This window comes from Miniopterus natalensis, chromosome 15, assembly GCF_054644295.1.
Source record: "Miniopterus natalensis isolate mMinNat1 chromosome 15, mMinNat1.hap1, whole genome shotgun sequence".
Classification (NCBI taxonomy): Eukaryota; Metazoa; Chordata; class Mammalia; order Chiroptera; family Miniopteridae; genus Miniopterus; species Miniopterus natalensis.
The window spans coordinates 43,624,193-43,649,372 of record NC_142095.1 but is presented as its reverse complement, the minus strand read 5'-3'; the positions used below and the strand labels follow the sequence as shown (position 1 = coordinate 43,649,372).

The 25,180-nt window shown below is 43.4% G+C and overlaps 1 protein-coding gene and 1 non-coding gene across 3 annotated transcripts in view; one reads left to right on the top strand and one right to left on the bottom strand.

Moving 5' to 3' along the window:
* Window positions 1–25,180, bottom strand: part of PTPRG (protein tyrosine phosphatase receptor type G) — a 637,170-nt gene that overhangs the window by 292,886 nt on the left and 319,104 nt on the right. The gene's annotated exons all lie outside the window — the stretch shown is intronic.
* Window positions 15,423–15,529, top strand: LOC148091471 (U6 spliceosomal RNA). The gene has a single exon (XR_015715730.1). It is a non-coding gene; the product is annotated as a U6 spliceosomal RNA (small nuclear RNA).

Below are 25,180 nucleotides of genomic sequence, written 5' to 3'. Positions count from 1 at the left end.
AAAGTGTATCCGACAAACCAGCGAAACACATGAACTTCATTAAGGCAAATCCTCCAAGCCCGATAAGGAAAGGAAAGTACAAGAGTCACGGGTTATTAACTGGCTACAGACATCTGCTTTCAGATTAAAAAAGGGGTGGCCTCGCCGCCTAAGTGCCATTGTTTCAGCCCAAAGACCCTATCTGAGGCTTGCAGGTGGGCTGATTCGGGAGTGCAAAACTGGCTGCTGAAAAGTCCATTAAAATGGAGTTGCACGCCCGGCCGGGTGTGGCTCAGCAGTTGAGCGTCGACCTAGGATCCAGGCGATCGGGGTTCGATTCCCGGTGAGGGCACATGCCCGGGTTGCAGGCTCGATCAATGACTCTCTCATCATTGATGTTTCTATCTCTCTCTCCCTCTCCTTTCCTCTCTCTGAAATCAATGAAAGATATATATATAAAAAAAAAATGAAGTTGCACAAAAATTGGGGCTCCCTCCTCACTAACAGATGCAAAGGAAAAACACTAAAATTGCCCGGGAGAGGCAAGGTGCAATTCCTTTGGCCAGGCACTCCAGGAACATGTGGAGTGAATTTCCTCCACTTTCCGACAGAGAACCTACAGAATGACACCTGCAGGAAGCAGGGGGGGACACGGCATCAGGCTGCAGGCCTAATGTTCACCTAGCTGTTCCAGGAGATGGCAAAGAACCGGCAGTGGCCTGCACCCGCGGGCCATGCTTGGTGTCGGCGCGTCCGCACGCTCTCCATGCACGCTCTCCAAGGCAGCGGGCCTGTGCAGCGCATTATGCAGCACCGTGCATCACTCACCCAGAGCTGCACAGCCAGCGAAGCGCGGCAGATGGCAAGTGAGAAAGAAATATTGATCACCGTGAATAATTTTTACTAAAAAGCATATAAAAAGTGGATTTTAAAATATTTCAAACTAATTTATTCAATGTGGTCTCACTGTTTTACATTTCTGTTTATAAATATTTACAATGCACTACCTTCATAAAATAATTATTATTCAGTGTTCACAGTCGAGAGAAAGGCCTCGGAGACTGACTAGTGAGGATGCCTCTACTAATCTGTGTGACAATATTTTAATTTAGCATTAATTCTCAACTCTTCCAAGTTAAACATATATGGCTCTATTTGCTCTGTTTCAGGTGATATTTATAGACAAACAGCATGCGTCACAGTACCAGTTTTTATTTGTAGTGATTTAGTGATACAAGGGAGAGACTTCAAGTTAATATTAATGTGGAATACTAATGAGCTTTCAACCCAACTTCCTTAAGCAAGTCAACAGAATGAAAAAAGCAGATCACAGGGCCGGGTATGACACGAAGCAACTTCATCGATGAATGCTTAAAAGGAGCCCAAGGCACAGTGAGGTACTCTTGGATGACAGAGACAGCTACAGAGCCGGTAACTAAAAACCCCCCCTGAAGGTCATAACCAGTCAGATCAGCAATGCCAATAACCCTGAAATGGCTCTGAAAGGAAAGGTATGCAATTATACCCTTCCACTTTGGACAAGTAAAAAATCTCACATATGGATGGATATGGCAGCCTTAGTATATTCTTTCATTTTAACACATCAATAGCAACCCTTCTTACTCAGCTTCACCCTCCCAGGTCATTAGCTTTCAATTTCTACACTCGCCCTCCAAATGCTGAGTTGAATATTGAACTCAATTTGAGAACAGGGATTGGTAAATGATCAGTCTCTCTAGATCTCTCTAAACTAACCAGACTGTGATCTATGAGACCCTCATTAATACTTTTTTTAATAAACAGCAACGCTGAGGGGCAATGATAGTTAAGTCTGACCAAAAGTTGCAGTAAGAAGGTTCCGACATGATTGTGTGTAGTTGGAATGTTAGTATCAGTACCTGCGTCTTCTATTACTGCCCTGAAAGATAAATTTGTCAGTATGCAGTGAGCATGGGCACATGTGTATGCGGGCTGGGTGTCGCAGTGATACATGCAATACACATAATTAGGGAAACAAAAATATAAGATAACTCGTCCAGGCACTGTTTGGAGGACGGGAACCACATGTCTGTTGGAAATAAAGACAGACAAGACAACTCTAAGACAGAAAATTCCATCTTTTAATAAAAACATTTCCTTAGTTCACATGCTCTTTCATTTTCAGGTTAAACTAAGGGGTTGAGATTTGTTTCTTTCCCCAGAAGTAATGAACTTGGCAACCCTCTCTATGAAACTGGAATTCTGTTCTTTAATTGAGAATATTATGTTGTTACCTATTTTAGGAGTGAAGAAAAAATAAAAGTTCTGTGACACTACATAGTAATATGAAACAAGGCATTTTTATTTTATTTCAGACACTATTAAAATCATCTCTTGTTAAAGGAGAGCTTTCGCAACTGCGTCTGTATATGCACATAGATATGTGTGTGCCTGGGAAGGCTATTATGTCAGTGGAACTGAGACATTATATAAATCTTTAATTCCCCAGAGTAACACAGTATGATAATCACCAAGCACATTCCCTGCCAAAGTAAATTTAGGACAAGGATATTTTTAATAATGGGTAACCGTAGGGAAATTTGACATTTAGTTATAATTGAGCAGGCAGGTTTCTAGCCAGATACCTACCTATGCTGCTCAGATTCCAAATGTGCACATAAATATATTTAAGCCACAGTTGCATTTTTAATCCATTTTTTTCCTGGTGTCTAATGCACATACATTTATGTAGATATTCATAAGTTTTTCCTAAGTCTAAAATAAAACAGCATAGTATTACAGGTTATAAATATTATTTTAAAATTAAAAACAACTTCAACATTAACATCATCATTAGCTAATGGTTTTCATCTCCCTCTGGGAACAATAAAAGCATTAAAATTCAATTTATACTAAACATTTACTTCTCATAAAAAATGATCATTAACATTTTTTCAGTTAAAACATCTAACATCCTACTGGGCCACAAATAATAAAGGAGATGAAGGTCTGAAAAAGACTGAAGTGGAACAACAAAAATCAAGTTGAAGGAGATGACATACAGGACACAGGTCGTGCGCAGCCAGTAATTCCCATCCATCATGTTTTCAGGCTAAACTATAGTTTACATTCAAGAACTAAGGTGGGGGTTAATGTTAGATTAATTGCTGGGAGATGCTATTATGTATGGTCATTAAATTGAAATAATACTGTGATTTTAAGAGTGTATCACAAGTAGATTCAATCAGACCATTACTAGAAGTTTCCCAGGAAATGTGGGTGTTGTTCAATCGAACTCCAACGCAGGCCTCCCCTTCACCTGAATTGATTTCCCTGCAAGCGTCCCCTTGCCCATCTGATTTGTTAAGCCCTCTGCTCCACATCTCATTGAGATGTCCTCTCCAATACATCTCCGGATCTTTCTAATTTATGCTGCAGAATTCCCATCATTTCACCACAAGATATTTCCAGCAGACCTCTGCTATAACTTAGCTCAAGGAAGAAAAATGGGATTTCGTAAAGAATAAAAGGAAGTATGTTACGCGTGTCAGCATCCGAGAAATCTTAGCCTTAAATTCTCTGTCTGCATCTCTTGAGTCCACTCTCCCCTCTCCAATCTCGCCTGCCCAAGCTGGGCCATTCTTCAGGGTTGTAAGAATCATCCTCCCCATGAATCTCTGTGGGCCCCTATTGCTTACTTCATTAAATAGAAAAGCTCTACAAGCTTTGCTTTCCCCAGCGATCCAACCCATCACTGTTTGTCCCGGGAGCACTAAATACAAGTTGGCTTACAACTTGGCCTTGTGTAGGAACTAGACATGTCTTTAAATTCAGAATCATGTGAGAGTCACTGTATGAACACATTGCAATCTCTGAGAGCAGCGGATTCATACATCACCCCTCCGATTTTCTCTGGAGTGTATGTGCTTTAGAGGCCAGTGGTTTGTACAACTACATGCACTATTTACCTGCAAGGGCCTTGGTTTCCTCTTCCCCCACTTTCACTCAGTGTAGCTGAATGTGATGAGTTAAAGTGTATGCTGGTGAGAATGTAAACCCTTAGGAGGTTGCTTGGGTTCCAGAAGTGTTCAGGTTCCTGAAGAGTGAGACTAGGGATTCTACTCAGGTTTTGGGAGGGTTTTTTAGAGCATTTTTAGGTTCACAGCAAAACAGAGAAGAAGGTGCAGACATTTCCCATACACCCCATCCCCACAGGTGCACAGCTTCAGGCCTGATACCAACCCCCCACACAAGGGTGGTGAGTTTCTTATAACTAATGGGCATATATCAACTCATCGTCATCACCCAAAAGCCACAGTTCACCTTAGGGCTCACTCTTGGTGCTATATAGTTTATGGGTTTGGTGTAACAACAGGTGCAATAATAGGCAATAACAGTAGCACACAGAGTATTTTTACTGTCCTAAAAAGCCTCTGTGCTCTGCCTATCCATCCCTTCCCCACCCTCCAACCTGTCAACCACTGAACCGTCCCTTTAATGTCTCTAATAGTTCTACCTTTTCCAGAATGTCATGCAGTATGTTGCCTCTTCAGGTTATGCTCAGGGTTTTAAATACCAAAAGACAACGTGAATAACAGAAAGTCAATTACCCTCGATTCCTTTTCTAAACATTCCTTCCGCCTGAAAGCCTATGCCGGCACCTCTTTGCTCTTTTTTCTGCCCCTCTCCAGTAATCCTTAACCAGCAGTAGCAGAACAAAGGTGGTGCAGGATGTTGGGGGAGCGAGGAAGGCTCTGCCTTTACTGTGACAGAAGCCTCCCAAAGGACACAGTTTAAGCTCAGTCCTAATGCATGAGGTAGGACCTCGCCACTGAGGGTGGAAGGCAAGGCTGGGAGGAGCAGAACATCTTCAAGTTCACGCGACTGTAGATATAGAGCTTCCTGGGAAAATTGTGGACTTGATGTGGGGCAAGGGAGGAAAGCAGGGCCAGATCTAGAAGAAAAGCCATTTCTGGGTGACTTTTTAAATCCTCTCCCGAGGAGTTAGGATATCTTTCAATTAATTTTTAGAAAGCGTGGAAGGGAGTGGGGAGGGAAACAGAAACATCGATGTGAGAGAGAGACATCGATTGGTTGCCTCCCACACATGCCCCCACCGGGGCTGGGGATCGAACCTGAAACCCAGGTATGTGCCCTGGGCCAGGAATCAAACCTGTGACCCTCTGGTATGCAGGCCGATGCTCTAACCGCTGTGCAAAAGGGTCATTTCTGGATCTTGGATTGTATCCTCAGACCAATGGAAACCCACCAAAAGGTTGTCAATGAAGAAGTAACACAATAATATTTCTATTTTTAAAAGATGCTCCAGATTTCTGTGCAAGAGTGAGGTCACAAGAAAGTACACTTTACAGAGATGTTCTGAGGCTTCCACAGTCACCTAGGCAAGAAATTAGGGTGGGGGCAGTGAATAGGGGGAGCAAAACCAGATTCAAGAGATATTCAGAGGCAAAGCTAACATAAGCCAGCTAATGGTTAATGTAGATGGAGGGACACAGGAGTCCCAGGATTGGCACTAATACAAACAAACTTATAGTTCTGCCATTCATTGGGACGGGAGCGACAGAGAGGGCAATAGGTCAGAGGTAAAAAAGTGGCGGGCGCCCAGCTGGCATGGCTCAGCATCTACCTAGGGTCTAGGAGATTGCAGTTTGATTCCCGGTCAGGGCACATGCCCTGGTTTCGGGCTGGATCCCCAGTCGGGGGCGTGCAGGAGGCAGCCGATCAATGACTCTCACCATTGATGTTTCTCTCTCTCTCTTCCTCTCTCCCTTCATCTCTCTGAAATCAATGAAGACACATTTAAAAAACAAAACAAAACAAAAACAGTGGAAGGCATGGATACTGAGCTCAGTTTCAAGGTCCCCTGAGGAACCTCCATGGTCCCATGTCGAGAAGGAAGTAGGCTACCCAGGTCTTGAGATCAAAAGGGAGATCGCAGCCAGAAACATCAGTTTGAGAGTGCTCTAAGAATAGATGGTAATTTAAGCCATCATGAGGCTGCCTGGCAAGACAGTGTACAGAGTGAGCTGAGAAGGGGCCTCCAGATGGGTCCTTAGAGGAATTCCAACAGTTAACTGAATTTAACCAATGACAATGATTCAACCCTTTTATCATTCGGAGCCTTGATGTGGCTAAATGTGGCTAGTCACTCACAGATCACAAAACCGCAAAGAATCCCCCTTCCCCACTCAAAGCAAAACTGTCCACAGAAACGTTTAACTGCTGGCTGATAAGCCAGGGGCCAAGAGGGTCCTAGGAGGTCGGTGGTGGCTTCCCGGGGGCCCCAGGCTTGAAGTCCTCTCTCAGGCTGCGACGCATGAGCTGCCTGTCCAAGAGTCTGAAAAACAGTGGGATTCTGATTCTACCACTTTTGATTGGGGTTTGAGTAACAGCAGTCAGACAAAGAGGACTTCAAAGAAACAAACAAACAACTCCGTGAGTAACAGAGAACATACTTTCTACACTTACGGGAAGACCAGACGTTAGAAGGTGCTGCCTAGAAGAAATTCATGCACACACGTCCCCTGCAGAGACGTCCTGTGGATGCCTCCAGGGCAGGCACTGAAAGGGGCGCTAGGGACAGGCCGGACACCCACTGAGTCCCCTGCGCTCCGGAGGGCAAGGACTGTGAGTGGGGTGCATCCTGCTGCTGCGTGGTCCAGGTACAAACACGTGAAGGGTCCCTACCGCCACAGAGGAAGGATGTTTCCAAAAAGGCTGCCTGAAGACAACGTGCTGCCTCGATGGGATTTCAAGCACTAAGTGAGAGGATGTGTTTCTAAAATAAGTTCAAGAAACAGGAACCCCAAGCAAATTTTGAAAAGAGGGGATTATCATGAAACCAAGAACACTAAAAGCTATAGTCTGAAGAGCCCAATAAGAAACCAGTAGGAAAGGGCACCACACTTCCTACACAGTTATAAAAGAGGCCTCGTAATAAACGCCGGACAGACTCAATTAGTGATGACTGTCATTTCCACGCCTAGTAGCTACGATGGAGTTCAACTGGGAGGGGAGAGGACTCTCCAACAGCAAAGATCAGAAAGAGCTGAGAAAGACTCAAGCCTTCCTACCTCCCGCATTATCACATCTGATGGCGATTACTGTCCCTCGGAGCTAAGGGACAACCCACCGCCTCTTGCACTACTCAGGAAAATGCTTTTTTATCTAGATCCAAGTTCCTTCGATGCGAGTTCTGCAAAGACAGCGGCCTGGAAGGGAGAGGTGGCATGGCTGGGAGACTCAGGTTCCCCCGCACGGAAAGTACTACCCACACCACAGGACACAGAACCGGTGCAAAGCCCCCGGGTTTGTCCCAGGACGCCCCATTCTTAGACAGGAGGATGTTCGTGAAGACCGCATACTAGGAGCACCAGAACCCTTTTCAGTTTTGAATCCTGGTATTAATAATTTGAACTTCTCAATCTACAATGAACTGACTTCACATTTCCTGTGGCAGGCATAAATACGGTGCAATAATTACGAGGGCTGATTCGGCCGGTTCAGGTATGAACCAAGATCTCCTCACCCAATTACAGCAGCCTCCCCATATCAGCCGGGGACACGCTCCAGGATTCCCGGTGGACACCTAAAGCCACAGAGAGTACTGAAGCCGATATAGGCTACCTATGTTTTTTCCTATACATACATACTTACGACGACCTTTAATTTATAAATAAGGCATTTCATGGATAGAAGATTTGTTCTTCCCAATGGATCTTAGCAGCTTCTACACACTACATACTACATTTCTTCTTTCCTCATTAAGTCGAGAACTTCCACCTTTTCACTTAAAGGAAGCACTTCACGGCTTCTCTTCGGCATGTCTGACCTGCCAGCATCACTAGTCCAGCGCTTTAAGGCCATTACTAAGTAAAATAAAGGCGAACACAAGCACCGTGATGCCTCAACGGCAGATCTGATAACTGAGGCAGCTCCAAGTAACTCCGGGCAGTGAACATAGCGGGGAGGCGCTGGACAAAGGGATGACCCAGTCCCAGACGGGACACAGCCGGACAGCACGCGGCTTCATCTGCCACTAAGAACAGGGCACAGTTTCAAACTTAGGAATTGTTCATTTCTAGAATATTTTTCCATTTAATATTTTTGGACCATGGCCACAGGTAACTGAAACCATGGGCCAGGAAACTGGATAAATGGGGGGGGGGGGGGGGACACGGGACTGCCATACCCGAGGAGCAGGAAAGCAAAAGCAACCTGTCCCTAACACAACCATACGAAACAAAACAACCAACCAAAAAAACCTGTACTTGGTGATTTTAAAAACGTATTAATAACAACCACATAAGGCATGATCGCTGCTCCTCAAGTTCTTCTTCGGGCTCAGATCTGAAAAGAAATACTAAGAATTATTAGCCCCCTCAAACCTACCCTTTACACTTTTTCTTTCAGCATGCACTTCATTAATCCCTACTCTGTGAAAATAAATGACAAGATACAACTTCTACAAGACAAACTCCCGGAAGCTTCACAGCCAAGCAATAGAAAAACACAACCGGAGGCACGGTCTTCCCCAGAGGCGTGCGCGAGACCGCGCAGGAAACAAGGTGAAAGTGAGCGTCAGGAGAGGCAGCGCAACTCAGCGCAGGCCGGGCCGCCTCCAGGGGCAGCTCAGAGGGGCTCTGTGATCCCCGCAAAGTAACTGAAGCCTCTACCGGAGGGGCCACGCGGAGCCTCAGGGGCTGTGGGGCAGGGTCCTGACCAGCTTCCCAAGGGCTAGCAGATGACTTGAGACAGTCAGGGTGGGGGCTCAAAACCGAAGGCTTGGGGAAAAGAAGCGTCCTGGGTTTCACTGCCCGAGCTGCCATCTGCCAGCCTTGGGAACCTACTTCCTTAGCCTCCCTCTGTCACACACGAGGAACATTAGGACAACGCTGGTTCCCCGCGGCCTGAGCTGTGCGAGAGGCAAGGGGCACGCGGGGAGCGGTGCACAAAGCGTCTCCTGCCCTCCCCCCCAGCAGCGCCCGGACCCTGGCTCCCTTCCACATCCTTAATTTCTGAAGCTACTCTCCTTCCTCAGACGGTGTGATTCAGGTCCTCCCCTTCGTATCTGTACCCCTCAAAAAATAAACAGCTACAGGATCTTCACTGTGTTACTACCAATAGGAAAAACTGTGTTAGTTTAATTTTCTACCGCCTCATTTAAATCCCACTTTTTTTTGCCATTACAAAAAGTCCCATCACACCATTTTTTGTGGTTTTTAAAGTCATCAGGTCATACTCTAAACAAGAATGGCCAAGGGGGGAAGGAGAAAAAAAAAAAATCAGGCCTTTGGCGAGCTCACTGGGGCCCTCCCGTTAAAAGCACCACACGATATGGTCTTGTGGCGTTGTTTCTCTTATTTATTTTGTTGAGTGCCTTTGAGTCTCTGGAGCGTTAGCAAGTTGAGCTCTGTTACTGAAAGTGAAAAAGAAATGCCTGTTTCTTTCCCTGACAGCTGTATTCCCACTGTGACAAAGATAATCATAGACATTAACAGTGGTAACAAGCTATTAGATCATCGGCTCGGTGCTTCTTCCAGGGCGGGCAAAGCATCGAAAATAACACAGTATCATGACTGCATTCTCAAAGGTAAATACATTAAATCTCACTCCCAATTAACAAAAAGGCTCTTTACACGCACAGACTAAATCCCTCCGTGCTTTATAAAATACTCCAGGTGTCTACTAGCAGCCTCCTCTTCGGAGGCAGTCAAACCTCTCTCAATCCTTTCTCTCTGACACACTCAATCTCCTGTTCCCTTGATGATTTTTGCCGCTCCAGAACCAGTCAATCCCTCTGCCCTTCACTATATCTATAGCAGCCACCATTTCCTTTCTGGAGAATATATCCCATTCTTAACCCCTCCAACAATAGCCTGATGATGTAATAAGCTAAATGAAGAAATGGATTTGGGGTGTTCCATGCTTTGTTGAACTCCCAACACCTACAATGATGCCTAGATATAATAGGTGCTCAATAAATCTATGCTGAAAGGATGAGTGAACAAGTGGATTAACGAGTGAATGAATGAACCATAGTTTCCTTCCTAAATCCTTACATGTCAGGTGCTGTTCTTGCCTAGCCACACTGATCACATGCAGACTTCCTTCCTTTTGGGGAACATTCACCTCAATCCATGCTCAGTCTTTCTGAAAAAGGCAAACGAGGTGTCAGAACCTCTGAAGACAGAGGCAGGCAGAAATCCAGACCTAACAATTAGACCCAGTATCCCTCCGGATGCAGGAGAGACTGGCCCAAAGATCAGAACTTCACAGGAAATGATAGGGAAGGAGCTCTGTTCCACTGGTGTTGAAAGCCATAAGGACAACTTCGATCAACCTGTGGACGCTGGAGACCACCACAAAAGGACCCACCCGGAAAGGAAGCCAACCCAGGCGGACGCACACAGCACCCAGCCAAGCTGAGACCCAGAATCAGCCCCCGACTTTTAAGCTACTTCAGCCCATAAAATCCAATTTCTGCTTCAGTGCAGTTTGCTCTGGATTTCCCGTTACATGCTCCTGAACGAGTCCTAAAGGATATATGTAACTCCTAGCCTTCATCTGGACACCCTCCACCAGAAGACTTCCTAAATGTCACTGACATTCCTCCACCGCATACCTCTGCACTCCGCCTCAATCTGTCGTTCCCACATTGCCCGGGGACAGCTCGGAACCATCACTGCTGAGATTAATCCACCTTTGTACCACGGACTTCATATGTATAATCCCTGAGGCATAAACTCACCAATGTCCATTCCACCGGGAGATGTGAATTTTTGAACAGTCATTCCATATACTTTGAAGAGATGCTCATTACAGAGGCCAACCACAGAACTGACCTTCAGTCCACAAAAGTTAATCTCCTTCTGCAGGCCCTCAGATAAGCATGGGATCAAAAGCCCAAAGGCTGACACACTTAAGCTGCACTAATTATTGCAGTTAATAAAAGCATTGTCATTCTGGTCAGTCTGCTTTGGTGATTTTTAAAAGGGACCTGGGCCTTTTCTACAAAGGAATGAATCTCTGCTGGAAACCTCTGAACTCTTCCTGACTCAAGCAGAGCACCCCCCCCCCAAGAACAGATGTTGGCAGAACACACGTTCTTTTATTAGGAGCTGTCATTTCTCATCAGACCATGTCTAAATTTGTTCAGATGTTTTCACTAATTTGCAATCATTTGGTAAAAATGTTCTAGAAGAGATAAGATACCGAAAGGAACTCTAATGGAAGAACCTGTTCGTGCCCTGCATATTTAGTGTGCTTGAAAAGTCTTTCAGGGTTGAAAGTAAACAGATGTCTTCAAATTTCTGCAACAGAAGAGAGTGGTGCCAAAATAACACACTGACGCAATAAGCGGTACTAATTACTGAGCACAGGTATTTTTGGCCTCTCATTTACAAAATCAAGACAGAGCTAAATCCATGGTAATGGAATATACCTGCGCGTGGCTTACCTGCAGATCCGCATCCCACTGGGAATAAAATCTCCTGCAATTCATGCGGTAGGAAGAACACTCCTGAGGGAGGCAGCAGACCCGTATTAAGTGGTCCCCCAGAACAGCGTGGGGTTGTGGACCTGACGCTCTGCCTGCCTTCTTCTTAATTATAACCTAAGTCTCTTATGAAATCATTTCTAAATTAGACATTTCTCTGCTCCCGAAATTAATTCCTTTTCTGTTCCCCATTCCAAGCTTCTCAAACATAGTAGAAATTAACATTTTTATTTATCACACTGAAACGTATATTTTGCTTCTTGACTTCTGCCAATTGTGGAGTTCCTCTCAGAGCCCAGCCTTGATTACACATCTGGCAGACAGAAAATTTGAAATTTATCCTGTGTGATTTTATTTACTGCTAGTGAAAGGGTGGAGCCGATTTTGGGATTACATGAGGAAGACACAAAATACTAATCCCCAGCTGAACCTTAAGGACCTTCCAACAAAAAGAGTTTTTAATTCTGTGCTGTCTGAATATTTAGTAACTAAACCATAAGTCCACTACTCTAAGTAACAATTCAGTTTCATACAAGGGAAGAAACAATGGTAAAAATACAACCAATGAATTTAAAAAAATTGGCTGGATGGAGGAAAGCTCATTTCAATAGTGATGTTTATTAAACTGATCGTCCGGGATAGAAACAGTAACCATGTCGACCGCTGGGCCCACCCTCATGGTCTCAGTTTTAATTTAGAGTCCTGAGGGACACAGCCAGGGTACACATTACCTGCTCAATCAAAGGTAGTCCTTTTTAAATTTATGAAATTAGCAAAATTACTTGAATAGAGGAAACAAGTGTACGATTACAGCCTGCGGCCAAGGTATGCCAGAGAAACCTGCGGATGAAATTGCTGTGGCTCAGATGAGTTCCTGCGATCTCCCAGATGGGCCTCAACTTAACATCTCCTTTCAAGGACTTTCAGTGTCAGCTGGATCAAATGTCTCAATAGATGTCTGTCATCAAAGTATACAACACTTCCCACTAGATTAAGATGTTTCTGGTACTTGGTTTATAATTTATTGCCCAAGACTATATACCTTAAAACATGTGCTGATTTTATGTTTAATAGCCACAAGCTCAGCTCTGCTGCTTGGCGATCCACTGCAGGCACACTTCTCAGGATGGCCAGGTCTCCATGATATACACTGTGACTTACTACAATCCCTGTCTTCCTCAGCAAAACCACTGCAGTCTGTAGGACAGAGCTCAGAGAGAACTTGACAAAATACTACCTTTAACAGCATAGGGAACTTCAGGAAGGGGTGGGGGGGAGCCAGCTGGCCAAAGATGCCACCTGCTGCCATAGCTGAAACCATACAGACACATGTGAGACCACGCAAGTAAGCCAGTCTACTGCGGGTAATAGTACATTCCAGGGGAAAAGACTGTAGATTAAAATTGAAAAAAAATTGTTTCAAGATTATACGTTGGCAAGGCAAAGCCTGACAACTACCCCAGCCATTCCCTGATGAATTCAAAAGGCTCGAAATCAGACAATTTTATTATAGTGTAGCATGAGGCTGTCTGGCCCTTTGGAAAAGGGAGATTCAGTCCGTCATAAAGTCAACCTGAGAGGGACTTAAATTCACCTTAATGGGGTCTCTAGACTCACTGCAGCCAGATGACTGTGAGCTCCGAGCACAGAGCTAGGGGAAATGGTAATGACGGCAGAAGCCCTGAAGTCACCTAACCTGCGATGCCACCCAAACGCCAGCCCTGCCAATCCTAATCACAGGAGGTCATCAGTCACAGATGCATTCTAAGTACGGGGGCACTAACACGTGAAAACCGCGCCTCATAAAACTCAGCGGCTCTCAACCCAAAGTGATTTTGTTCCCCAGGGACATCTGCACAAGGTCTACACAGACTGTCACAAGTGGGAGGGGATACTCCTGGCATCTAGCGGATAGAGGCCAAGGACGGTGTTAAACTCCTACAATGCCCAGGACAGCCCCCCAAGATGTCAGCAGTGCTGAGACTGAGAAACCCTGATACTACTAATGAAATATGGTAATTTTGTTTACTACTGTATCCCAGGCATGGAGTACTTGCTCAATATATATCAAATTACAAAATTAAATTACTTCTAGTGTAAGAGAACTAAAGGAAGTATGGAGAGAGCCCCAGGTTTGAAACTGCCCCAATACCTGCTCTGGTTCGCTCTGTTCCCAGACCCGGGACTGGTGATGATCTCCACCCGTCAGGTAAACATCAGCCACCCAGTCCTCTGAGAGCGTAACTCCTCTCGTTTCACCCACGTGTTCTTTAGGGCCCACACTAAGTGACTGGCATGAACAATGTGAACTATCCCATCAAGAGAATAAACTATTTTAGGGCATGATGATGACAGTGGCAAACTAACGACATGATGAAATCTACTCTTCCTTAAACATTTATCAATTGTTCAGTGTTCTTCAGAACTGCACAGGCATTGTAACCCTACACTGTAAAAATAGTATGTATTTTTACTAGCATTTATATATCAGCATTTTCAGAAAGAAGGCTCAGAAAAATAAAATGATACACCCAAAGTCCCAAACTAGACTGTGGTTAGGCCCCAAACCCCAAAACTCTGGCCCCCAATTCAATACTCTTCAAACTACAAATAATCATTTTTAAATTTAATTTATTGGGGTGACAATGGGCAATATGAAATACAGGTTTCAGGTGTGGGTTCCTATGTTACAAGGTCTGATGTATCTGCTTTTTCATGAGGACACCTCTGCATCTGGAACCTAAACATCCAGGGATGAAACCTGTCCTGGAAACACAGTGACTTATACATAAATCACTTGACCTTCACAATGACCCACTGGCATAGCTGGGGCATTTGATGTCACAAAGCAAAGTCAACCTTCTGCAGCTGGAGAGCAGACCTGCTCCAGCCACGTGACACAAATCTGTGTACACCGATCCCCACAAGCTAACTATGGACGCTGCCTTTCTTACTACTGGTAAACAGAATTCCAGAAGTCTGAGCTGTCTACTTGAAGGAGATTCTACTCTTATCATAATTTATGTTTTGGAAGAAAGCTTATTCTAGGTTTTATGTTTTTTACATAACATTTTCTATATGTAGAAATAGTTAAAAAATATATATTTAATAGAGAAGTAATATTTTCCTGGTTACTTTGCACATTTAAATGAAAACTGACCATATCTTTGTTTCAAGATTTGGGACAGAGTTTCTATGGTGTAGCAGAGATGAAAATAACCAAAAACTGCCCAAGTCTGGGTGAAATGCCCAGCTCTTCTACGTAACTGAGGCTGACTCACAGAACTTTCAGAGCCTCAGTTTCATCTCTTAAAAAAGCTGAAAAAGTGATAATGACCATTACTATCTCAAAGACAGGCTGGGAGAATTAAATGAAACATGTGAATGAACCTAGCACAGTACTTAGCATGGGTGGACAATAAATATCTGTTGAGTCTGACTGGACCTGTACTAATGAAGTTTGCAAGCTCAGAATGACCATAGGCCAGGCAGTAACAGAGTCAAGGAAACTACTAAGCAATCTTGGTCTAATTTTTGTGTTAACTTATTTAATGGTTATATAAACAAAGCAGGCATCTCACTTCCTAGTTCTGCTATTCGGAACTCAACAGCAAATGTGTGGCGACAAAAGCAATTCACATCTGATCTCTGAGTTGGAAGGCAGCAGGGACAGGGGCAGGACACAGCTAACGCGAGAGCACCCAGCCCCGTGAAGGAACGGAACAGCACCAACTTGGCTCTGGCTGGTTTTGTCATGATGCAAAATGTCCTGATTTTTTCAGGAAAAATAAAATTAAAAAAATAGGTTTCTACGTGTTAGGTAGCACATCAAACATTTCTTTAAAAATGTTATGTAAACCAACAAAGTGTGAGCCAAACTGCTCCACACCACCTTGTCACCTGGAAAATTATTTACTCAGTATTGGCCTATGGAATAACTATTGATGTGCTCACTTCGGCAGCATACACATGAAATATTGGAACAATACAGAGAAGACTGGCATGGCCCTGCAAAAGGATGGCACGCAAATCCGTGAAGCATTCCATAAAAAAGATTAGTGATAAAGGCAAGACTTGAACCCAGGCCAGACTTCTTTCCATTCAATCTGAAAGGTCTCAGCACTTCTTTTGCCCTGTCTCTCCATCTGCCAGGGTGGACACCCGATCAGCTGCATTCTGGTCAGGAGGTAGCCCATGGAGCTGCACATACGGTTACTTCTAGGCTCAGAAACTCCTCTTCATGAGAGGGCAAGCTAGAGTTTCCTTTGGCTTTCCAAAGGAGATAATTATTATTTCATAAACAAAAAGCCAGCATCATATGGACCCTCGGATCAAAGCAAGAGTATAAACACACCTCTCAAAGGTGTCATGTACTGTTAACAAAAATGGAAGCCCATGATTTCAAAAATAAAGTATGATTTACTTTCTCCAAAATGCAGCACCTCAAAAAACTCTTATGCAATTTCTCTGTATTTCCTTAAAATTTGCTATGACAATACATGAAGCCATATCTCTTCATTCACACTGTGGTTTCACCAAGCATTGGCTTTTTCTATGGGTTTCAAGCGCATGGCTTTTTATGAGCTCTACAGGTACTCACTCAATTTTGTCACGCAAGGATCCTCATTCTAAACCTACTGGAGGTAAGGAGCGTGTCTGAGGTCTGCTCGGAGGCACCTTATGTCAAGTTATTCCACTGAGATCTGCAATCCTAGTATGAATACATATAGAGCTGCTTTGCCTCAGTAAACAACATTTTATTTTTAAAAGCACCCCCCTTCAAAAAAAAAATGCTTCCAAACACACTGCAAATGGGACTATTAGTTTTGTCTAATTGGCACAGTATCCAAACAACTGGCAAAACCAGGACTGTGGACACTGCAGCTGTACTAACCTTGGTTTTTCCGGTAGGCTCAGTAATTTCTACATATAAATGAATGAAATGACACATTCACAGTCAAGTTCAGCGGGCCATCTCAAGTAATTATTATTGATGTCTGAATTTAGTTTCCATTCATTGAAAAAGAGCTGTTTTTGCATTAATGACTTTGGGGATTAATACCCCTTACAAAATTTTTGACACCCAAAGCAAAAATCTGGACATCGACGACGCTGGACATTAAATGTTGAAAATGTTAACCAAGGCTAACACCTATTCTCATTCCAGAAGGTCTAACTGTTCATTTCTTCTAGAAAAATAGACCATTGTAATAATAATTGCTATTTTCTACTTTATATTCAGTTTTGTATAAAGTTGTAGAGCAACAGTAAATAGCCGAATTGACCACACCCTAAGTGAAAAACTGGTTAACAGCTTTCATTTGCAGGTTCTTCTGAAAGGTTATTAATAAAATAAACCTAATATGAGTGGGGCCTTTACACATTTCAAACACAATATGCACTATAGAGTGCTGAAAGCTAAATCAATTTCCCTTCCCTACTGGCATTTACACTATTCCTCAAGAACACCCAAAATAGAACCTGATTCATAATAAATTTCGATTTACATAAAACTCCAGGGAAATAGATGAGGCATATCAAAAGCCTTTTTCCAGATCAGAAAATCTCTAATTTGCAGAGTAAGATGATGCAAATACTTTCTTTAAATCTATTTTCAAATTTTATGGCCATACAAAAAAGTTTATACACCCATACCAGGTGGTTATCCAAGCAAATCTGAGGGAAAAATTTAAATGTAAAAAATAAAATAAAAAGTTTGGAAATGGGAGGAGGGTTTGAACATCCAGGAAAAAAATATATATTGAAGCTTTGCTAAAATGAGTCCTTCAGGTTTGGTGAACTATAGAAAAAAGAAATTTAAATTAAAAGGAAGAGCTTTTATTAAGATAAGATAGATAACTTCAAAGGCAGCCTCAGAACAGTGGGAAACCTTAAGTCCAGACAGAAGGAAAAGGTGATGTTATGGTTTAAAATTCCAATAAAAGCACCCACGGCAAAACTATTCTAAGATAATTCACAGGAGAGAAAAAGAAAAAAAAAACCCAAGATCAAATAAATGCAGGATTGTTTTTCCTTTTCATTTACAGCTTAAAAGCTTCTTGGCAGCACCAGTAATCTGTCAGAGAAGGTGAAAAATTATGCTTGATAGATAATTTTAAGACTTTACTCAAAAGGTGTTAATAAATAGACTGGAGCTGGTGGCCGGGAGCCGCAGCAGCAGTTCGATGAGCACAATGTTCCCCCTTTGCCGTCACCTGCTATAAATCTAAAAATGTGATCGCTCCGACTGCATGTTTCTTGCCTCTAAAATAAGCAAGAAGCTGTGAAAATGTTAACAAGTTTCCAGGCCTCAAAGAAGAGAACAGAGAACTCACAAAGGGAGGTTTCTTCCGAGGCCTGGTCAAAAAGGCAAGTCGGTTTGGCCTTTTGAAGTGTTTGCTCGGGATAATGGACACGCGATGAGCTTTAAACCCGTCATGAGGATACGGGTTTCTCCGATGGTTCCTCAGACCCTGCATCTAGTGACGAGTTTCTGAGGGTGGTCTGGCCCAGGGTCCAAGTGCGGTTTACAGCAGCTGGCGCTTAGCGTGGCCACGATGTGAGAATGCAGCAAGCCTTGCACCAGCTCCCTTGGGATTCAAGAGGCCCACCTGCAACAGCGACGACAGGAGGGCAGAAATGAAATGGCCAGTAATTTTCCACGAAAAGGACCGGCAAGGAAGCCAAGTGTGTTGGGCAAATTCAATCCCTCTACTTTCTGACTCTCGCAGGTTAGGTCTCTTCCAAGACTCAGGTAGTTCAAGGAAAGACACTTACAGCTGAAATGTCCTGAGTGCTTTCTTTTGATTGTATTTCTCAGCTAAGTGACTGGGCAGTGATGCACTGTCTTTTTTTTAAATTTAAAAAAAAAATAGCTCATTGACTTTTAGAGAGAGGAAGGGAGATGGAGAGAGAGAGAGAAACAAGGATGTGAGAGCGTAACATGGATCAGCTGCCTCCTGCATGCCCCCTACTGGGGTGCAAGCCCACAATCCAGGCATGTGCCCTGACCGGGAATCTTACCCGCAACCTTTCTGTGCAAGGTGCCCGGGGATGACGCCCAGCCGACTGAGCCACACGGGCCAGGGCGATGCACTGTCTTTAGAGATGAAGTTTCCTATTTTGGCTCAGAACATGCCGAGGGATGTCTAGAAAGAAAGCCTCAGTGGGCGTGGGCACTGGATGTGTTTGCCAGATACCTGAGAGGCTTAGGCAAGAATTTCTGAAGTGTACCCCACTTTTCTGAACTTCTTAAAGGTTCAAGGTGGGCTTCTAAGACAAAAATCCTATTGCTCTGTATGGCTTTGTTAAGGGGATACTTTTGCAGTTGTTTTTTTATAAAGAAAAACCACAGAAGGTATTCCTTCCCCGTTATCACTTCTGATAATTCACTTAACATGTCAACTATATACGTAAGACACAATTCCCACATCCAGAACTTACGGGTCTGAGATATACCCTAGAGCCCTCGCCGTGTTAGCAGAAGTTAAGTGTGATTATCCCCACTTTGCTGCAGACACATTAAGAAAAAGTAAAAACGCCTGATTTGAGCGACGCAGCGGCGATGGAAATAAGATCTTTTCAACACACACCTCTCTCCACTGAGGCCCTCATTTGTTCCTCTAGCAGACTGGGCACAGTTCTGTTCTGACCGTATACACATGCTCCTGTGGGGCGCATGTGTGGGGAGGGGGGGTGCTGTATGTATTTTCTGGCTTTCAATTATAATTTATCTAATGCAAACTAAACTATGATGCAAGCCATGGGTTGCCCGGGTAAAAGCCGAGCTTCAAAGTCACAGTGAATACAGTAGAGCTTAATGACTGCTCAAGATCGTGAAGTCTGGACTCGGACCTCCTGGTACCGAGTCTCATCTCTGAATAGCAAAATTGGGGGAGGTACTTGAGTAACTTCACCTCAATTTTCCTGAAGAGAATGAAAATGGTACCTACTCTGAAGGGCTATTAAATATTCTAAATGAAGTGTTTAGAGAACAATGCCCAGGTCAGAGAAAGGGTTAGGCGAGGGTGGCCAAGAGTAATGTAATTTTTAGATATACATACTTGATATAATCAGTGTCTCCTTGAATTTCAGACATCTTGCAAATGGGTAGAAAATATAACATTAAAAAGGGGGGTGAGGGCATCTGAGAATGACGGCGGGCAAAAAGAGATAATATCAGTGGCAAACCCAGTGGTCCAGACAAACCCCTACACTGGTGCTACCACACTGAGCGTGGTGCAAAACGCTCCACTGACCCAGCTACTCAATGTGCCTGGACTCTCTGCACGCTACGTGGGCAGTGCTTCTTCCCGCTTCCAGGGAAGGGTCAGGAAAGCTCATTCCTTATTGCATGTGTATTTCTGGTAGGGCAACATGTGGGTATGTATGCACATGCATATCTTTGCCACGCTGTGCCACTCAGAAAAGAAGCTGCAGGCATGAGTTTGGAGAAGAAAGGGTGCCCATGAAAAGCTCATGAAGCAGACTGCTTTCTGTCCATCTGTTAAGGGCAAAACTGAGAAACTGTGCTCCATTCTGTAGATCACACTATTAAATGAGAAGTGAGCAAAACTGGAAGGTGCTTGGAGGTGAGAGACAAGTATGGGGAACAGCCTCAGCTTACAAAAAGGTACAACCATTAAAAGATTTTGGGTTCTGAGCCTGGTGGTGGCAAGGTAGGAAGAGTTGCAGTTGGCAACTGTCTTCAAAGCAATAAAGGCAGCATACTTGGAATGGGGAATGGGGTTGTTCTGTACATCCCTGGAATAGAAAGAGCAATAAGAGGGAGGTGAAAGAGAATTGCATGGAATTCAGAAACTTCCAAAGATGAGACAGGCTCCATTTATTCATTCATTCAAACAATGCACTGATGATGTGCTAGCCATTTATCTGAGCATTCAAAAGGACAAATAGGCTCCTCATACTGAGATAATACACTATGTTCACTTAATTGAAAAAACTGAGTAATAGAACCCCAACAGCCACCCAAATGGCATTTCCCAGCTTCCCTTGCAGCTATGGATGCATATGTGAATAAATTCTGATCAATAGGACAAGAGTGGGAGCAGCATGTACAGTTTAAGGTATTTGTACTCAAAGAAAATGGGACATATCCTGCACTTCCCCTTTATACATTTCAGCCAGCTAGAGAGCATCTATGATGGCAGGAGCTAGGGCTCCAACTTGAGATCATCAGACATGCTGTGGCTAGGGAGTAACAAGACAGAAGGAGCCTGGGACTCTACACTTCTACAACATTAGCACTACATTACTTGGGTGTAGACTATTACATGAAAACAAAATTCACCAAATTCTTTAAGCCACTATTACTTGGTCTATTGTTGTAGCAGATGGTCAGGATTCCAAATACACATGCCTATAAAAGATACTTTGATTTTTGTGAATGGCAGATCAGTATTAGAAAATCTAAGTCTCGGAGCAAATGCAAGAATATTCCACTCTGTAGATCACTTAAGCAAGTAACTCCAGGGGCATTCTGACATTCATCAGAATACACAATGTCAGTGATTCTAATGCTAATTCATATATTATATATGATGAGAGCTGTGTATAGGACTGACACCTCTCTTTTTACTCTAACTAGGAAATATAACTTGGATACACTGAGAATCAAAACACCTACCACTGAGAATCAAAACACCCAGTAAAAGAAGCTAATGTTTTCACAAAGCAAGGAAACGACAACTGCATCTTTGAGTCCATAAAATATTCAGGAATGAAAACACAGGTGCAGGAGTGAAAGTCAGGCCCCCCAGCCTGATCCACATGTGGCTCACTCGGAGAGAGGAAATTTCCTTTCCCTGGGCTTGATGGCACAGATATCTAATGGGATGAATTTCTAAAATGGAGACTATTTTCAAACTGGCTGATCAACTGATTACATATTTGAATATAAATGCCAAATAAAGAAAAGACTGGTATCAATGAGGCGACAAGAGGAAAATCTATGAGATTATCTCATTGCTACTGGTGAGATACAGAGTCTAAAAAGCACTCTAGAAGATACAGAGAAACAATGGGATTAAAAGAGCAGCAGAGCCCTAGTCAGTTTTGCCCAGTGGTTAGAGCGTAGGCCCAAGGACTGAAGGGTCTCGGGTTGATTCTGGCCAAGGGCATGTACTGCGGTTGTAAGCTCGATCCCTGGCCCCTGTTCGGGCATGTGCAGGAGGCAACCAATCAATGTGTCTCTCTCACATCGATACCCCCCCCACTCTCTCTAAAAAACAATGGAAAAAATATCCTTAGGTGAGGAGTAACAAAAAATTTTTTTAAATAAAAATAAAATAAAAGAGCAGCAGGAGAACACTAGAGATGCGAGGGAAATAGGTGGATATTACACTCACCTCCTTCCAGGACCAAACTAAAATTTTAACTGAAATACAAATCAACCAACCTGAATAATCAAGTGAAAAATGGCAAAACAGAAGTCTTATAACCAGTGATTTACACCAGAAGCCACAATAAGATGCGTAAGAAGGGCAAAGATGCAAAAAGGGCTGGGCCTGCACCCATGGGCTGCAGCTGAGATTCTAGAAGGATATCTCAGCTGCACAGGTTCCCCCATGAAGTGTGGGGTCTCAACCGCACCTGGACTACCTAGCCCAGAGCACTACAGCCAGAGAGAGGGGCCCATATAACATCTGGCTATGAAAATCAGTGGGGATTTTCTGTCTGTTCGGGAGAGATGGGAGTCTGCTAGAGACACAGGTGTCCTCTTAAAGAGCCAGCACACAAAATCTTTCACAGCAGCTCAACCTGGGATCTGATGGAGGAAGGGTGGAGTGGACTAGAATCCTGTGAGGAGACACTGGAATTTGTAGTGCTCTCTCTCTCTCTCTCAAGAGCTGAAGGGACAGTTGCTAGGATCCCTGTGCTGAGTCCCTTTCCCACACTGCAGATGCCATCATTCTTGGGTGGAGCACTCCCCTGCATACAGCATTAGCCCAATGGAATGCAATAGCTCCACACTTCCTTAAGATCAGGAACAAAACAGGGATGTCCAGTTTCACAACTCTTATTCAACAAAGTACTAGAAGTCCTAGCCACAGCAATAAAAAAAAATAAAAGGCATCCAAATTAGAAAGAAGTAAAACTGTTATTATTTGTTGATGACATGACACTGTATGTAAGAACACTAGAGTTTCCACCAAAAAAACTACTGGAACTGATAAATAAATTCAGTAAATAGCAGGAAATAAAATAAATATGCAGAAATCTGTTGCATTTTTATAAGCCAATAATGAACTATCAGAAAGGGAAACTAAGAAACAATCCTTTACAACTGCATAAAAAAATACCACCTAGAAATAAATTTAACCAAGGAGGTAAAAGACCTGTATTTAGAAAATTAAAAAACACTGAAGAAAGAAAACAAAGAAGATAGAAATAAATGAAAACATATACCGTGTTCATGGATAGGAAAAATTAACATCATTGAAATGTCCATACTACCCAAAGCAATCCATAGATTCAATGCAATTCCTATCAAAATACCAATGGCATATTTCACAGCACCAGAACAAATAATCCAAAAATTTATATGGAACCATAAAATACCACAAATAACCACAGCAATCTTGAAAAAGAAGAACAAAGTTGGAGATACCAAGCTACCTGATATCAAACTACACTACAAGGCCACAGTAATCAAAACAGCATGGTACTGGCATGAAAACAGACATATAGATCAATGGAACAAAAATAGAGATCCCAGAAATAAACCCACAACTTTATGGTCAATTAATATTTGACAAAGGAGGCAAGAGCATACAGTGGGGTACAGACAGACACTATAAGCAAAGTGTACTTTAAGAATCTCACTTTATGTCTCAAAAATCCTGAGCTGTGAAGTGTTATCATGACCATTTTACAGAAGAGAAAACTAATGCCTGCAATTTATGCAAAACATATTTAATGGGTGGCAACAGAGTACCAGGTACAATTATTAATTGAGGTCAGAGAAGAGCCCTAATTGACTAACACCATAACTGCAGAGGGCACGCTCTCATATCCCGGCAACATTCTGATCAGCTGCCAAGTTTTAAGACTTTACTATTGTTCTTTTCTTAACCTGAAGGGGAGAGAGCATGAGCTTTTGATAAACTCTGTGTGGCACAGGGTGGCGAAGGTCTGTAGGGAGCGTGTAGGCCCAGGCGCCACCATTTCCTACTGTCGTCTACCTCCCCGGTTTGACGTATTTATAACTCCTGACTGGCTTCCTGCAGATACTGGCTTTTGAGAAAGAAAAAAAAGTTTTTCTCAAACAGCTTTGCTTGTCTGACCACAAATTCTTAGCCATATGGGTTTCCTAATTGGCAGTCGCCTCTCCAGACGGCAAACATAATAACCTTTCTGGGCTTGAGCTTCTTTAGCTCAAAGTAGTAAGTGGGGGGTTTCACTGCTTTCCTCTAGTTCAAATCTTAGTCAGGACGTGCCTCTGAGGGACTGCTGGCTCTCTAGAGACACTAAGATGGGGGAGAGAACGGGACACGCAACCCCTGGAAGTATGCAAGGGAACACAAAGATCAGAGAAACGGTGGGACAGTGAATTGTCTGACCCTGGGACCAAGATTTCTGTGGTGGTCACAAGTTTTGGAGTCAAAGGATATGGGTTCAAATCCCACCTCCTTCCGTTCCTGTGTGATTATGCCAAGTCTCACGACCTCTCAGGGCCTCCATTCTCCCAGTTGAAAAGTGAAACTTTAAGACACCACAATGCTGAAGACTAGCTGGGATACAGCAAATGAAACCACGAAAACAGTGCCTTGCACACACACAGTAAGAACTCAGCAAATGACAGAATTAGATGTTTTTATATTTGACCCTTTTAAAGGCTAGTAGTGCCAAAGGCACTCCGTAAACTCATGCTGGGAAACTCATAATGCATTTAAGTATTCATATTTTCCTACATCCCTCTCCCAGCTAAGATGCCCGGGGCTGCCAGAAATAATCACACTATTTGTGATCCTATGTTTATGCAACAGAAACGAAATGGAATTTTATGGTCTGCTGTGTTCAACACCGATGCCCACACGGGGATAATTCCATGCAGTGCTGGGTAACAAGAATTTATGCAATATCCAATCCAAAGATGCAGCTCCCAGGCCAGCAAGGCTCTCCCAAACTAGCGGCTTAAGAGGGGCCCACCAGCCCCACATCTGCAGACCTCATCTTGCATGCACTTGGTGGGTAAATTTGATCTTCTGGTGGGAAAAATATGTTTCAAATAACAAAAAATAAGTGAAAAAATGTAAATGCAAATGAAGAATAACTGCTGTATTTAGTGTAAAATAAATGGTGCTGGTTGATGAGAAAGAAAGAGTAATGTTTCAAACATAATCTTAGAAAATACTTGAGGCCCAAAGGTCTTCCTTTGGAGCTAAGGGCAGGAAGAGCATATTGTTGATAAAGATGAGAGCTTGTTAGGCCATCTATCCAACGGCTCTCAAGGACTAAACATTGAAAAATGTTAACGTGAAAATCCCTCTTGAACAATCTCCTGGCACTGTTTTTGTAATTTTCTTTTTGACGGAGGGCATAGTCTTTTTGTTTTTAAGCTCCCACAAAGCAAGCAGACTTGAGTCCATTGCTAGGCTGGCTCTCCTCAAACCATGTAATCAGGGTGGATCACTCCCTGCACTGAGGGCCACGAGGAGGCAGCGTGGTCAGAGGTGGCTGGGA